This window comes from Phasianus colchicus, chromosome 14, assembly GCF_987193195.1.
Source record: "Phasianus colchicus chromosome 14, bPhaCol1.hap1.1, whole genome shotgun sequence".
NCBI classification, from domain to species: Eukaryota; Metazoa; Chordata; class Aves; order Galliformes; family Phasianidae; genus Phasianus; species Phasianus colchicus.
In genome coordinates, this window is record NC_143449.1 from 15,570,137 (window position 1) to 15,587,521 (window position 17,385).

At 44.5% G+C, this 17,385-nt stretch overlaps 1 long non-coding RNA gene across 2 annotated transcripts; it reads right to left on the reverse strand.

Moving 5' to 3' along the window:
* Positions 1–7,518: 7,518 nt before the first annotated feature.
* LOC116229650 (uncharacterized) lies at positions 7,519–17,106 on the reverse strand. 2 transcript variants are annotated; one of them, XR_016471130.1, is made up of 4 exons: positions 16,904–17,106; positions 16,065–16,127; positions 9,513–9,872; positions 7,519–7,596 (listed from the first exon to the last, which is right to left on the reverse strand). It is a non-coding gene; the product is annotated as an uncharacterized LOC116229650 (long non-coding RNA). The 2 variants fall into 2 exon arrangements; XR_004167053.2 differs by lacking the exon at positions 7,519–7,596 and having other exon boundaries at positions 9,415–9,872.
* Between the last annotated feature and the right edge of the window lie 279 nt (positions 17,107–17,385).

Genomic DNA, 17,385 nt, shown 5'->3' on the forward strand with positions numbered 1-17,385 from the left:
CAGAAACAGAACAGCAGCTGTACTTCTATGATGTCATGGGTTATGAACAGTCCCCACAGTGAAGTGGCTGCAGCAGCAGGATGAAGGCTGCTCTCCTGTTACCGTCAAGGGGAAGGCTGCCTTTTCTATTCCTTTGCTTGTTAAATTAGAGATGAGGCATTGCCCACCAAGAAGTTCCCTAGAGTGAGGCTGTGACAAGGCTGACAGGCATCTCCCAAAGAAAAGGAGCACAAATATTGACTGGAAAGCCACCTGCTGCCATAGCAGGCTGAGATGCACCTCAAGCACCTCTCCCTCCAACCAGCTCTTTCTCCAACACCCAGCATTCTGGGTACAGCCCTCACTTTAGATTTAGTTTCCTCGTGTCACCCCCTGAAAAAATGTGATGCCACACCTGAATGTGACCAGGAAGGTCTGGTTGTCTCCTGCCTGGGTGTGCTGCTGGGGCAGGGATCCCTGCTGCTGCCTCTCTCCCCAGTTCATGTAGTGCAAACCAGCTGGAACACAACCCCATCTGCCACCTGCTGTCCCGACACGAGGTGTCCATGCCCCTGCAGCACAACAGAAATACCTCCCCAAGATTTCAAGGAAACATCACTTTTCTCTGAGTTTCTGTACACCTCAGCTTTGAAAACATGGAAAAAAATCCAATGTATTCTTCAAAAGTGCCCTTATGCCTTGCTGGCTCTGGCCAGAAGCTGCATGAATGACCTAACATGGGAGAGATGAGCACCAGCAGCAGGGCAAGGGCATGGTGCATCCTTCCTGCCTGCCTGCCCCACACTTCTTCCTGCCAGGTTACTGCCAGCTCATACTCTGAGTATTGTATGCAATATTCCCCCTGCGCTGGTGCACAAAATCTCGCCCTATTTCAGCTATACTTTTTTTTTTTTTTTTTTTTTCCCACATCCTCCTTACACGGTGCTTTGTTTTAAGAGTGCATCCTCCACAGTAATTTCATAGGTTTCTATTCCTAGCTCCAGGAGAGGGAAGGGAAAATCTAATAATATTGATGAATAACCAAGCTGCCGCTAAGGAGTCTGCCTTTTATTTAAAAAATACCTGGTAGGAAAAGGAAAAAGGATGTCTCACTGCGGACTGTGATATAGGTGGGAGCTGGCAGATCAGGGGCTGTGCTCCCAGGCACATTGTCAACATCAGGGATACAAAGAGTGGGAGCGCAGCTTCAAAGAGCGTGGGCAGCCTAGGAAACTTCACAAGAGCTGGCACCTTGAAAGGTGAATGCTGTTGAAAAGCACATTTGGGTTTACTTCCCTTTGAACAACCTCCCACCATTTCCTGGTGTTGTCTTTACTTTCTGAGATCCGTTCACTGAAGTCAAGCAGAATAAACAACACCGTGCGAAATGAAGGTTGCAATGACTTTGGGGCTTGTTGACAAGTGTCTTTTCCAAGTGGTTGGTGCTTGCAGCAGAGCCTTCCCGTTGGAACACAGAGTCCCACCCCTGCCCAAAGTGCACAGCAATAACAACTTCCATGCAAACCCAGGGCCATCAGCACCATCAGTTTGCAGGAAATTGCTCTGAAGCAACAGGGAACTTGATAAAAGAACAGTGGAAGGAAAGCGTTACTCAAAGGGATGTCAGCAGAGCTCATGTGGAAAGAAGAAAAAAAAAAAAAACAATAAGGGAAAAAACCATTATTAAATTGTAACAGATACCTTTGGGGTAAATGTACAGCTTCTCCTTTATTACCCTCAGGAGCAACATTCACCGTGTAGGCTTCAGCAGGAATATAAAGGCAGTGAAACAGGTCACTGGGGTTTTGACAAAAGACATCGATCAATTTGTAGGTGGGGAAACTCAGGAGAAGTGGGGCTGCACGTTCTGTGCCCCCATCCTGAGCCCAGAGCCCTGCTGGGGCTCCCAGTACATGGCAATAGTGCTGCAGCTGTTCTGCCACGGCTCCTTCCCTAAAGTATCATCTCATGGTAATTAAGATATTAGAGACCCCACATTTTAAAAATTGATTCTTATATTAAATAGTCCTCCCTGCTGCTAAATGAAGGGAAAGTGCCCATCCACAAACCTCCATAACTGGAGCTGTTGTGTTCTGCCATAACCAGGGGTGCACCACGTGTGCTCAGCAGATGGGCACTGATTGCCCTGGGCTGTGGGAGTTCTTCTAGACCTCACAGCTGATGCTGCTGCACCAGAAGCATTGCTTATACTGTTTTCTAGCCAGACAAGAATCCCCACTGCTGCTTCTCACTGCTTTCAGGCTTATTTTAAGCTTTTTCACAAACCACAAGAAATTTTCTCAATTAGGCGGAGAGAAGCTTTTCAAAGTTGGAGGAAACATTGAGGGCAGGAGAGGGGATTAAAACAAGACGAACAGCATAAATAAAGTTGGAAAAACAGACAGGGGGAAGAACGCAGGTGTGCTCATCAACCTTCCCAAAGAAGAGGTGACAGAGCCACCTACTGCTCACCGGGCTCCAGCTCAACCTGCAAAGGGAAACGTGGGGAGCATCTTCCTGATGAGAGCAGTATTCTTAAGCCCATCAATTCATAACAACCAGGGAAATAAGAAAAACATTCTGTGGCATAAAGGAAAGATTGAGAGGCCAATGAATAATAGATTTTTAAAAAGACTGGTATGTCTTGTAGCTTTTCAAAATACCTCTAACATGCGTGTAATATACCATAAATACCAAAGCTGTAGTGCTGCCTGTGCGTGACAAGTCACAGAGAAGTCAAAATATGCTTCCTGAGATCTGAATTCTGGCCACCTAGCAATGCACTTTTACTAGAGGGGGAAGGGGGAAGAGAGGGAAAAAAATTAATAGCATCTCTCAGCAGAAAGTTATTTCTAGTCTTCTACATCGCAAAGGGAACTGTCATTTCATTATTTTGGTGGGTGTGATGGCACATGATGTACCGACCATATGCAATCAGAGAATTAAATGCTGGCTCAGAGCTGAAGACATAATGAGATATGCACATCTTTTAAATGAGGAAAACGATTGAAAATAAAAGGCAGTACGGTGCTAAACACAGATGTCTCCTGCATTATAAAACTTTCTGGAAATGTAGATTCTTAGTTGCCATCGTTGCAAGTGCTTAGGGATCTTTTTACCTGCGAATTGCCGTTTTTGCCTTTTATTATTTTATTAATATGTTATTATTATGGCAACCTGATGGAGCTGTGGGTGTTCACTACAGAGGAGTTGGACTAGATGGCTGTTAATGGTCCCTTCCAACTCCAGTGATTCTGTGATTCAATGCCAAAACATTGTCAGTCATGAAACTCTGAGATGAACCTGGGAAAACCTGCCTGTGACATCAGAGATTTGTGATATAGGTTGTTTTGGTTTGGTTTTGTTCTCCTCAATCTATCATGAAGAGAGAGATCTGGGAACCAGACGAAAGTTTTTTCTTACCAAGGGAGGGCTTACAGATGCTGTCCTCAAGTGCTCGTCACTGGTTGCATGAATCCAAATTCCGTTAGGGAGTCACACCAGATGCAGCCCTGACTTCTATGCAGGAAACCTCCTCCTGGTCACATTCCCTGAGTGATGAGGGAGGATGCAATGGGAGTCAGCAGGGGAGCCATGCTGAAAGCTTCCTCTGCAGCTCTGCCCTCAGCATCCCTGCTTGGAAAATGGGCTCAGCTCCAGTGGCCCTATATTCCTGGATGGAAAGTTGTGCTGTGTGGGAGTGCTAGAAATGGCCTCTGCCACCAATTTTAGTTGAGAAAATGGGTCACTCAAACCGTGCTACTTGGCATGTAGCTTCATTCTTCACCCCTTTTCTCCCTGTCCTTTGTTAACTTCTACCAGTGTGACTGCTTCATCTTAATCCAAGGGAAAGTCCTGCCCACTGCATGGATCCCACCTTGCAGAGCCACCAAAATTACCCCATCCTGAGAGTAACCTCTATGACTGATGGCTGAAACAGGAAGAGGAGAGCAGCGAATCAAGGAGGGTGAGCACAGCCCAGCAGACACTTACCACAGGGGTTTCATGGCCGTGCCAGCAGCACCAGCTCATCAAACCCAAGGGCAGAACATGCTGTTCTCTCTATGGCACACTCAGGGATTGATCCATTTGTGTACCATGGAGCCCAGTAGCAGCAGCTCCAACCCAGATGCACGTCACCGACAGCAGTTGGTACAACGAGCTTCCTTCCAAACCCATTGCTCTAAGAGCATCTGGAGACCAATGCTGGCTACAAAAGCTCCCTTTCCATGAGAACATCTTGCTTTGCTTGTCGTTCGTCTCTCAAAACCACGTTATCTTTGTTTTTGGTACTAAAAATGTATATTCCATCACATTCATTAGGGCAGAGAGGAAATACAATGATGCTTATTGTTGACTGCAGAACTCTCATTTTTTAGCTACTCATAAAATTTTAGCACTTGAAAGTGATCCCAGGAGGGGTGTTTATTAGAGGAGTCTGAACTCATCTTTGGCTGCAACTGGCTCTGTCTTGCTATCACGAGCCACATGTGGTTTCAAAGTGCCTCTGACAGCAGTCACCAGAACAATGTAATCCATAAGTTTACATTAAATATTTATATGATGCTACTTTGTGCTCTTCTTGGTTTAATTGGCCTTTGAAATTCATCAAAATCTATTAGCAAAGTTCGTTACTTAACATTGTTTGCATCATTTAGTTGTAACGCTCTGCTAAACAAACAGGTCTGTCTGTACAGGCCATCTTATGGAGCAAAAGGGCAAATCCTGCTTTGCCCATGGCAGGCTCACAAAGCAGGATCCCATTTTGGAGATGTGATCAAAACAGCAGGAATAGAGTTCTTTCAGAAATTCCATATGTAAGAGAGCAAAAGAAATTTCCAAAAAGGAGAAAGGTTTTTCTGGCAGACTAAAGGATTTTCTTTTTTTTTTTTTTTTTTTTTTTTTACCCCCAGGAAATTCATGATATTTCAAATGAAATAAAGAATTAAAAACAAAACAAAACAAAACAGAACTGTAGTACAATTCCCAGTTAAAACAGAAGGAAAGTCTTGGAAGTTAAGACTTCGCAACACGGTCAGAACTTGTGCTTGTTGGTTGGAGTCTAAATGAAATACAGCACACTTTGGCAACTCCAAAACATTTTGCAGATTTATGGTTTCAATAAAAACACTGTTGTATAAGACAGAAGGCTTCAATTTCAATCTAGAGTAATTTCATTGTCTCCAGTGGACACAGACATCACCAGGAACAGAGGGCAGACCGCTGTCTCCCACAGTTGGTACATTTACAACTGAGAAATTCATCAGGCAGAGAGGCAGGAACACACTCTCAGACTGGAGAACCTGCAGGAAAGAGAAGAAAAGGGCACCAATATGGGTAGAGCCCATTGGAAACATGGAGACAGATGTCCCCAGAAACATCTGGTGCCACAGGTGTGCAATGGAGCATTGAGTTCCTCTAGTTTTTAATTTCTACACTGCAGAATTCTTGGGTGGACATATTGCATTTCATGATTTAAGCTGTCCAGACACGAAGGGATTATGTCATTTCAGGATTACTGAAATGACAGTTGTAGAACTGCACCAAAACCACACTAAATCAAGGAAAAAGAACAGAGCCCTTTTTGCAGTAACAAGGGCAGTGAGAGATTAATTAAGAATGAGTTTTCCCTATTGATTGCAGGGAGTTGGATGAGATGACCTCTGAGGGTCCCTTCCCTCAAACAATTCTACCATTCTATGAACTTGCTATATAAATCTGGTACAAACCATCCAAAGCCACAGCAAGACAAGGACTTACTCAGTTACAGCTGCTTTCCAGCAAGAGAGAATTAGCAGAAATGGAACAGCCAGACTGAACAGCCAGGAAACATTGCTAGGACATTGCTTGGAGAGCCAGGAGCCAGAGCTTGGACTAGAAGTTGGCTTGCAAGAGGCTAGGATTGCCGAGAAGAGAAACAGCTCTTCCCCATACAAATGTGAAGAAAACAGACCTTTAAATCTTTTACCCCAGTGAACACTCCCAGCCTCTGTTTCTCCAAAGGGAGGCAGCAAGCTGGGAAAGAAAACAAGTCAGATGGAAGAAAATCCAAAATTCAGAGCTAGTTATATGCAGACTATCTAGTTAAAGGAAGTTTGATAGTGTCCTTTGTCTCTTTTGCACAACGCAGCATTGTGCACTGGCAGATCTATTTCATCATCTGTAACAGAAGATGAAGATGTGGTCTTACCTTTATTGCTTTAATTAATATTGGTTTTTGCGGGCTTTTTTACTGATTTTTATCTTGTTCCTCACATTTGATGAGGCTTATTTTTGGGGTTCCCATTATAGAGGTCCATCTCAGCCATATCAACATCCTCTCTGCAGGCGTTTTCCTGATGGAGCTCTCAGTAGGTTGAAGTAAATCCCTGTCACTCTCAATTTACATATTCCTGTAATCACACACATTTAGAGAGGGTGAATACTAAAGCAGGAAGTTAAAATGTTGGGAAGGTTTTGTGCAAAATCTTCTTAGATATCATTATAATGTTTATGTATTGGGTGTAGGTTTTCCCAGAGGGCTCTCTTACATGTAACACTGGGTGTGGACCACAGCAGAACCTAGTCCATTAATTGCTTTCAGATCCTTTTAGCATTACCATATTTATAAATTAACAGCAAAATAAGAAAAGGATTAACTCAGAATGAAAAGAGCAATACCAAGGCATACAGTCACCAGTTACTACATTGGAGCAGAGGAAAAAAATTCAGAGTAACCAAGTGCCATCTGGTGGATCAACAGGCACCAAGCAGGAGGCACGGACACGTGGGAGTCAGGGGTTGGTCAGGCACAGGAAGGATTTGTATGCTGTAGGCATCGTTACTGGCGATAAAAGAAATCATTTTGTTGGTATCAGACATGCACTCCCTTTAAATGACTACAAACACCACTGCCAAGATTTACAGCCACCCTGTTACCATGACTCAAACAAGAAGTCCATAAAACTTTAACCACCCGGCTCTTGCATCACAGCCATAAATCCTCACTGTGTTTTTATCTCAGACAACACAGACTGGGCACAGAATGCAAAACTCTGCAGAAACCACTGCTGTACAACGGGGAGCCAGCATTGCAGTCTGGGGCTGCAGGAGCAATCTGTCAGTGCAAGGGAAAGTTCTCCACCAAATCAAATTCTTCCTGCTGCACTGCTCTCCCATAAGCTGTCATTGCACAAGGGGTCCTTCTGCTCCTCCCTCTACATCATTTTATAAACCCCGTAATAAAGTGCCCAGTGCAGGGGCAGCACCACAGCCCTGCTGCCCCAAAGACACACTCCCTCTTGCTGACAAAGCTGCTGGTTCTGTTGAGTGTTGCTGTTGTCTGAATGTAGAGAGGTAGGATTCGATCCTTTTTTTTTTTTTTTTTTCCAGTAGAGCTTTAAAAAAGAACTTGTTGAGGTATGAGGATACAGTCTCAGCTGGTTCCCAGCCCATTCCCACACATACACCTCACACTTAACACATCAGCTCTGCGCTCTCCCCTCCCTGTGGGGCAGCTCCGGCTGCTCTGTGTGTCACAGGTACACCACTGACCAATTCTGCCTGATCGCCCCATTCCCAGAGCCCTTCCTTCACGACATGGATTGGAGATGTTCTTAAAACCACAGTTATTCGAACCTGCAAGATAGAAACGAGATATATAATTTACAACTTGGGGAAAGTGTCCATTTAGATTAATGCGAGGCTGAAAATAGTGCTTCTCTCCAATTCACTGGATGCCTACTATAACATTCAGTCCAGTTTAATGGAATGATATTCCAGTTACATGAAGAAATGTATATCTGTCACTCACTTTCTACTCCATTTATCTGCAATGGAGATGATTACTTTAAAAATATCTGCCTTCAGTAGACTTGCACACTTGGCTAACTTTTGAGATATGTTGTGATGACAAAAACACAAGGCCATCAGCTTTGAAAGAGAAATAACAGTGACCTATCTACCAATACAGATAGATCAGACTGGGAAAGGATCCAAATGCAGACAGGCTGCCCAGGGAGGTGGAGGGATCACCATCCCTGGAGGTGTGCAAGAACTGTGGAGATGTGGCACTGAGGGACATGGTTAGTGGGCATGTCAGGAGCAGGTTGATGTTTGAACTAGATTATCTTAGTGGTCTTTTACAACCTTAATAATTCTATGATTCTACAGAAGGTCTTCCAAACCAGCTAAGTGCATCCTCCTATTTCTTTCTCCAGAGATCAGTTCAGTCTGAGAAGTGAGTCAGCTTAATGCCCCCAGGTAGATGAGAAGAGAGCTGAAATGCTCCACAAGAACCTGATAGCTCCTACATGAAGGTATGGGCAGGTTGCTTCAACCCCTCCCATGGCCAAGGGCAGCATCACTGAATTCACAGCATGTGGCTACCCCTGCCAAGACCACATTTACTCTTCCTGCCTGCTACTGCACACAGAGCTTTTTAGCTGTGCCTCACTGAGGGAATGATACCCTCAGATCCGTACTGGTGGAGCCAACAGTAGGTACTCTTCCATCAGCTGGTGAACCAAGCATACCTATAAATACATATATATCTATATATCAATACAAATATTTATATGTATATAATGTGTGTGCATCTCAGAGAGCTTTTCCTTCAAAGGTTGGCCAAGATGTCCCTCTCCTCATTACCGCTCTGCCTCCTTCTTGGGTCAGGAGAGGAAAGACACAGGGATGGATGTGTCTCACAAGCTGATGTTATTTTACTAAGGTAGCACTTCTGGAAAATAACTGCAGTAAATTAGCACTTTGATGGCTGTATGCCAGCAGTGCTCATAGGGCCCCAGGAAAGCTGAGCTCTGCCCCAGCCCAGCTCTCCCCTTTCCTGTTCAGTCTGGACGGTCTCTTAATGGGATTTTCAGACACGGCTGTGAGGGCAATTACCCAATCCAAACTGCACCGTTTGCTCCCCAACTGCAGAAGAGCATTAACATCTGAAACCTGTTGATCGCCATGCTGGAGGAGAGTAATTTTCACAGGTATGATTAAAAGTCACATTGCAGGAGGAAATGAGACCACAAAGGAAGACATCCCCATGTGAGGTTTACTGGCAGTGTAGCACATATGTATTGTTATAGGAAAGTGAGAGCAGGGCTCCTTCTGGCCCACCCTTAGCAGGAGCTTTGCACCATTTCCAGGGCCCAACTGGTAAGGAAGGAGAAACATCTCACTGGGTTTCAAAACTTGATTGGAGGCTGCCACCTACTAGCATAGAGCTGAAATGACCAACATGGTGCAGTGTTTCAAGAAAGAAAAATTGTAACAGAAAGAGGAAGAAAGGTAGAAGAATGGAACCTGTAGGAGGGTTGAAAATGAAAAAGATTTTTGTCTTCTTCTGGCTGTGATGATGAGGCAGGTCATGCTGCCTTGCAGGGTTCAATTTTCCCTGTCAGGATCAATAGCTCCCAGCACATCATTCACACTCAGTTGCTTATCTAGTTAATTATTTTTTCTTTCCACTTATGCAGTGCCCACAAGAACATAATGGTTCCCTAGAATAAGTCATCCAAAATGGTTTGATGCTCTGGGAGAAGTACCTGCACTCAGCAGCTGTGTCACTGAAGCTTTCTCTCCTGCTGCAGTGAGCCATGAGGTGTTTCTCATTCCAAAACCATGGAGAAGGAAACAGAAAGATTTTATTGGTGTGACAGGCAACCTCGGATCTCAACAACCACTGAGTACATTTGAACAGATTCTCTGCAAAATCAAGGAAGAGTTCCTAAAAGTCCAGAAGTAGAAATGCCACATCAACCGCTTCAAAGCTGTTGACTTTCCTTGAGTCCAGAATTGGTGACCAACTTTCTCCAGCACAGTTGGGATATTTGGAAGCCAGCTAACGCCATCACAGCTGTCCCATAGGATTGCTTGAGCGTGAACAGTCCCCAAGGCTCACCACACTATCAAAGAAACAGAAATCAGTGCCCATTTCAGGATTTTGGAGACTTTCTGCAGGGAGGGATGCAGCTTTGTCCCACTTTTGTTGTCCAGAAAGGCTGAAGGACAATCAACCCATAAATTAAACAACGCATTAGTCAATAGAGCCAACCCTCCTGTATTCTCCCTGCCACCAAAAAGCCAAATGTTCCTGCTTCCCTTGGCACCAGTAACCCACATCCATAGAAAGACAGAAAGAAAATGTCACCAGGTGTTCGTAACTTTTTTCCTGTCCTCTGCCAAGCTGCTGGAAGTTGTTTAAAATTTGTATTGCAGTTAAAAACAAAGGAGGGTATGAGGAAATTCCCAAAGTTTTCTTTTCATTCTGGATGTGATTCCCTGCTGATAGATGCAGTTCCTTACCATACATCCTAATGGCCCCCTTAAGGAGGACTCTCTTTCAGTAGAAGTACAGGGCCAAGTGTTATCTCCTTTCATCGTTTTCAGGATCCAAATGCAAGCTTTTCTGTACAAAGGCAATCTGGGTCCACCCAGAAAGGAAAAATCAGCAAAAAGCTCCAAAGCCTGAGCTCCCTGAGCAGAGAACCACCTTACCTCTCACTATGGCCATCTGGGAAGAAAATCTCTTGTAAACAGGAGTTGTTTTAGCACTTAGTGCTCTTTTTCTCTGCCTCTTTCTCTTTTTCTCCACTGCTATACATTATACACACAGAAAGAGAGTAGGAGCCAGGTATCATGAATCTTCAATCTTTATATCTTCCTGGAACAACTAGTTGACAGCTGCTAAGCTACTGGCAAACTGTCTGCCTTAAGTATTTTTCCCCTTTCCTTTGGCACCATGCCCCTGGCTGGGTTTCAGCTACACTTTGCAGAAACCATTCAGGACAATAACTACACACTGCCTCGTAAAGTAAGCAGCGGAGTACATTCCCCCTCCAATCACGCCTGCAGCTCATTAACACCAACGTGACCTACACACATTTGCATGGATGGGGGAAATTAGCTCTGCTCCGGATCAGATGACTTACCTGCCCTTGCTGCAGCACCCAGTGCACCCACACAGCAGTGGAAAACCCAGTTTACTCAGACTAATAGCAGGAAATAGAAAGGGACTACGCGAAGTCAAGGCAGGAATGTCAGGATCGGTGTGCGCTTCTCTATTACCCGCATTTCATTCTACCGTTTCGTGCTCGAACTTCCCTCTCTTTTTACTCAGTTCGCACAGGGTTCAATGGCAGCACAAGGGCAGCAGTGCCCACTGCAGCAACTCGGCTCTTAACGAACCTCTGATTCCCCTTCCTCCTATGCCACCTTCCTCTGCCGCTTGGTACTGCAAGCTCTGCAAAACAGCACAGCGATTTTACAAAGGGGCGAAGGGGGGCGGCAGGAATAACGCTAAAAAGCCCGATTCTCATCGTCCAGCACTGCCTGCACTCCCTTAGCGAAAGGCTTTTGCTCTGTGGATGCTCTGTAGTCCCTTCGCCTCCACGGAGCCGATTTCATGCAGGATGCATCGGGTTTCACTGCAGACCTCACTTGTGAGGCAAAGTTGGCAGAGGATCACAGAATAGCTTGGGTTGGAAGGGACCACAATGTGCATCAAGGATGAGGTGGTGCCTGTCCTTGCAACTTTTAGCAGCCTGTACCATCTGCCCATGGAGGGCACCAGGTTTGCATGGCATTTCCATGGCCAGGAAAAAAAATGATGCATAATTATTGTGGCTGCATGCATGAAGTGACAGGGAGCCCACAAGCATGAGTGAGGATCATAGATAACATAGATAACAGACTAACAAGCAGGATGCCTACAGCCCATAAAGCAGCTACCAAAAGGCTTATGTGACACACCTGTGGTATTGCACAAGGAGGTTGTGGAGACCACAAAATGCCTATATATAGAATTTAAAGATGTACAGAGGGAGCTGAACATGTGATATTGCTAATAACTGGCTCACTAGTGTGTGTGTAGCATATGGATAGAATAATTAACCAATTAAAAAGTGCATGGAAGACAAGGGACAGAAGATGCTAGCCAACAGGAGAAGCAATAACTGCAGAACAGAGGACTGATGGAATGTACTTACACAGAGTGTGAGGTTTGGGTTCTCTGTAGTTGGGACAGCATTGGAAGCCACTGCTGCTGATGGCCTTATGTTGTGTGATGTGCACAAACACAGGAGCTGAACTGATTGTGGGCAGAGTAAGGGCAAGACAGCATGGTCTGGAAGGAGGAATTGACCTGAAACATGCTTTTAAGTCTTAACACACTAAATCCATCCACTGTCATCTGCTGCAATAACTCAGTGTATTGGACCTGTGGATTTTCTCTTCCAGTTTTATCGATGTTGAAAAATTTCTCGTTAGCCACTAGTGGTCGTTGTTGTCCTGTGCAGCAACAACTCCTGGAGTTGGCACAGGGAGAGAACACTGACAAATCATTTCCACACGCTTATTTCACCAGGTACAAACCACAGCCAAAATTTGAAAGTCAAGCACAAAACGGTGGATCTGTTCATTCATTAGGAGATGAGCAGGCACTACACTTACCTCTCCTTGTAAATTATATTCAGCGTCAAGGAAAACACAACAGTTTGACAACAATTAAGTACTGCAGTGAATTGGAAACACTGCAGCAAGCCAAGCAGATGCTGCTTTGTTTACAGACTTCATGTAAACACTGATTTTGATGCAGTTCCTTTCATCCTGGGCGCACGTTTGTCCCTCAACCTAACGACAGGCAATTGCAAAATCACAGGAAAATATAATGCCCCGTTTTGTGGAAGCTGTGTGTGTTTGCTGAGCACTGATACAAAGCGAGCACTCAAATAAAGCAGATGCAGTTCCCCTAACATCTCCCAAACCAACTCTCTGCAATACCTAGAGTTAAAAATTTAGGCCCAGGCTGACAAAAGGGCACCACAGGCTTTTAAGAGCTCAGCTTCGAGGCATCCAGCTGGTGGAGCAGAATTCACAAATATGAGCGGAGCACTGGGATGAGGGGGTTGCAAAGCATATTTCAGGGCTGCACGGAGTTACCCTGGCTACTCTGGGTGAGCTGGGCCAGGCGGTGGAAACCGTACAGCCACAGCCCTTGTCTGGATGCCACAAGGTACACAAAAGGTGACCACGCTGTCATTAGTAAGTGGGATGGTATATACCTAACCAGTGAAAAGCTCAGCACATGTGCACTCTGAGCTGCTCTGACCATCAGGTGCAATTTTTGTGGGGCTGCGATACAGCATTATGTGGTTAAACTCTGTCTTGAGGGGGTTTTCAGACCCTTGTGAAGTTGGAGGCTTAGATCTTCCTTCATTCATTACCTGTGCAACCTGAGGTAGGGAGTCTACTTTGGCAGGGGGGTTGGACTCAATGATCTCTGGAGGTCCCTTCCAACCCCTACAGTTCTGTGATTCTGTGATTCATTTGTAAGATCTGTATTGGTTTATGAAGAACGGAATAGATCTTTATAAACTCATTTTTCTTCATAAATCAATGTGGATCTTGCAAATGAAAGAAGATCTAAACCTAAAAACCCATCCAAGACAGAGTTAAACCACATTCCTGCCCCAAGCCTTATTCTCTCTCCCTTAAGCTGATTCACTCCACAGCCCAACCCCTCCATCTCCAGACAGCCACATCCAACTGCAGTGTGCCCAGGTGGGACAGAGCCACCTGAAAGGGTCAACTTCCTGCACTCCAACCAAATTACAGATCCCAGACACTTTACATCTGCCTTTCTGCACTTAAAACACACTGCTGTTTCTAATCTACCTCAGAAGAGGTCTAGCTTTGAAAAAAAATGCAACACTCTCATTAGGCTAAATGCAACTTCTGCATTTTTTGCATTTTTGCATTTTTTTCCCTAGTTCCACATTTCTAACAGTGTTATCAAAACTATTCTATAGGATTAATCCCAATGGCTAGAAGTAAAACAGCTCTAATTGAGCCATTTTCCAAGAGGAAGGGTTAATAAGAAATGAAAATAAAAGTCAGGGGAAAAGATGAAGAGTAACTTCTTTCACTTGTTCCATTTTTCCTGCATTTTACAAATTATAAATTGAATCACTGTAAAAACCTCATCTGTTGATAAAATGTCATATTACCATTTCTCCCCAATTACAATCACTAATCAACACTGCAACGATGCCATCCTGTTTGCTCTCTTTCTATAGGTTCAAAAGAAAATTTCTGAACCTGGGAATGCATCACTTAATTTCAAAGCTCCTTCAGAATGATAAAGATTTTAATTACGTACATATATAGCTACACGTGTGCATAAATATACGCATGGATATATTAGATTCTCTTACACAATTTCCCTTCACATGGGCAGGAGCTTCAGATGTAACCCATGAAGTGAGCTCCATCTCTTCTCTAGGGAAGGAAAGCAGGGGTTTTCTTTGAGACCAGCATGACGTCCTGCCACCCACCTCAAACATGCAACAGCCCTTGTGCATCTCGCCCATCCCTTTGGTTAAGCAGCACATGACACACATCACCCATGGTTGCACAGCGAGCAGGATGAACTGACTGAGGCAATCCGATGGGCAAAGGACTTAAAACGGTCTCACACTACCTCGAGCAATGTGGGAAAAGAAGGTTGCTAAAAACCTGATCCAAGATGTGATCTACATTTTGCTGCTGTCATTAGGAGCTTCTCCATTGACTTTGCCGTGCTTTGAATTAAGCATCAAGCTTACACAATGAGAAGTGGAAGAAGAAACCCTGGTTTTGAAGAAACCCATATGGCATCCTGCCTGTGAGCCTCCTGCGAGCCTCTCGAAACATGTGCTATCACTACACAGACAGCAGAAGGGAGACAATATGCACCCACATCCCAAATGCCTTCCCCATTCTGGTACAGGAAATCATTCAGAGGCAGCTATTTCCTTAAAAAAAATCAAAAGTTTGTAACCTTCTTCTATGAAATTTGGTGAAGAAATGTACTCTGTCCCCCACACAGCCCTGTGGCAGATCAAATCAAAGGGGCTCACACCACCCGTGCAGCAGGACGTGCTCTGGATGCACTCTGCACGTTTAGTTGCAGGCTGTCCCAAAGGCTGCGTGTGCACTCATTAAGAAAAGGTGGGGGAAAAAAAAGCCTGCTAAAAAAAATTCATTTACTTTAAATCCAGCTCCATGTAATTCCATTTTAGTGCAATCTATATTCAGGCAAGCATTTAAATATTCTATTAAAACGGATCCGTCCTCAAATAATGTGAATCCAGGGAAGTAATAGCTAACATCTCAGTGCTAAGCCTCCATCAGAGTCACTACGGTGCCGTGGTACCCCCTTCATTTCTCTCCAATTCTGGCACCTGTAACCATGGCAACATACACTGAAACCTCTCAAGCAGAACAGAACTGACAATCACAATAACAGCACAAAATACCTGAGGTTGGGGGGGGAAAAAAAAAGAAGAAAAAAAAAAGGAGAGGAGAGGCACAAGCAGGTAGTTGGTGAAATTAAAAGCTGATGACACAAAAACAGCTGGAAACAAATGCTGGCACACATGGCCATGTTCTGCAGGGAGAGGGATTTGTGCAACCTGGCCTGCTCTCTCTTATTAGCTATAGAAAGAGAGGTAAAATAAATATTTTTGTAACAAAGAGTAGAAGTGTGAACTTGAAAAAGTTATTGCAAATAGAAAGCAACTGTATTTCCGCTGCCTGAAGTCCAGCAGTGCTCAGGGTTAGCCCATGGAAAAGCACTGTTTTATCCAAATAAAATGTGCCTCGGAGAAACACCATCCAGCAAGAAAGAAAGAGAAGTCACCTTTTAAAGTGAGTCTAAAAGAATAATTCCATTAGCCTACATCAAAGAAAAGGTTTGAAATGAGCGCGAGTTAATAAACCATATATGTGTAAACTGGGATAACTTCCTAGACATTTAAGGGATCTAATTAGCATTTGAATGCTGTGAGGCAAGAAAGGGAAATGCTATCTTTAAACTGTAACAATCCAAAGCAGAAATGAGATTGACCTGCGTGGGAGAGCCTGGCAGGACGAGGTGCAAGGTTGGCTTAGAAGGCTGATGGGGCTGGGGTTGGAAAATGACAAAGCCCAAGGCCTTCATGAGACCTAAGAGGAAACCTTGTAGGTTTTATTTGTTAACCCACAGTGATGAATTTAGGGAACGGAATTACAGAACAAGAGAGGGGCTTACATCAGCATCCCCACTGCACCCCACTCACCTCACAAGAGTTGGGCATCGAAACCTCAGCAAAGCCATTGGGAGAGTCAGCAAGCAAGGCTCTCTGGGGAAAAAGAAAAGAAAGGTAAGGAGAATGGTATGAGACAAAAGCAAACAAGATGCTAAATGAGACAGCTGAGGGAAAGTAGCGGTGCATCTGGGGATTTTCCTGCTAAGGAGCTGTAACACCAAAGAAACCAACAGCAGCTATTGCTTTGAGACTGCCTAGCAGTTAGTTGCCTAAAGAGCTTCATAGGCTCTCAATAGTTGTGTATTACATTTAGGCTGCTACAACCCAGGCCATTTCCTGCTAGAAGGCAGGCTTCCAGGAGCCAGTTCTCTTCCCTCTATGGCTTCGTGCAGGAGGACAGAGAGCCGTGGTGGCCCTGGGATGTCACTGCTCCATCCTCAGGGTGATGATGGCAGAGGGTTCACATTGTCCTTCTGCTTCAGGCATTCCTTTTTCCCTGCTCTTTTACTGATTCAAACCTCGGCGTGCAACAGACTGGCGCAGGATTCAATGGAAGCAGAGGAAGATTTGGACTTGAAATAGAGAACACTGAAAACAGAGAAGAGCTGAGATGTGAGCGAGCATTAATGTTCTGAGAAAAGGGTCAGTCTCTTCTTTCTCACTGACTTCTCGGGGGAAAAATGTAACTGTTGAGCCACAGTGCATGAAAAAGCTGTCATTCACTGTCATGTAGGAAGCACCTTACACTCCTTCCTCTGGGGAATTTCCTCAGTCAGTGGATTGTGTAAGAGAGAATATTTTTCCTCAACAATTGTGTCTCATTGACTCCAATTTTCTTCTTTGTCATTCATAAGAGTCCTTATGCTGACCTTCAAGAATGTTTTGAGCTTTCCAACCGATTTCTCTAATGCCTCCAGGTTAATATGGGTTCAGTGGTAGCAGAGTTTAACAGCAGGTTTGCAAATAGCAGGCATTCAAAAGCACGGGAAGAGAAAGGGAAAAGCAGAGAAGAGCAAACCATGGGGCAAAGCCATCCCTACAGCCTCGCCAGATGTGGGAGCTCACAATGGACCACTGAGTTCCATCTGTGTGTCCTCACAGTGCACATCTGTACCCACACCTCATTCAATTCTCTGCTAACCAGAGCAAACTAATATCTCACTAAAGAAGACCTTTTTACTTCATTCTGATTTATAGAAAGATAGCCATTAATTTCTAGATTGCTAGGAACTACCACAGTGAAAGCATTTGCACCCAGCATCCCTGCACTTCTGCATTCACTTTCACCAAAAAGCAAAAGTGTGAAAACCTTAATGACTCCAAATTTAAAGCTTTTATTTCACTTGGCACC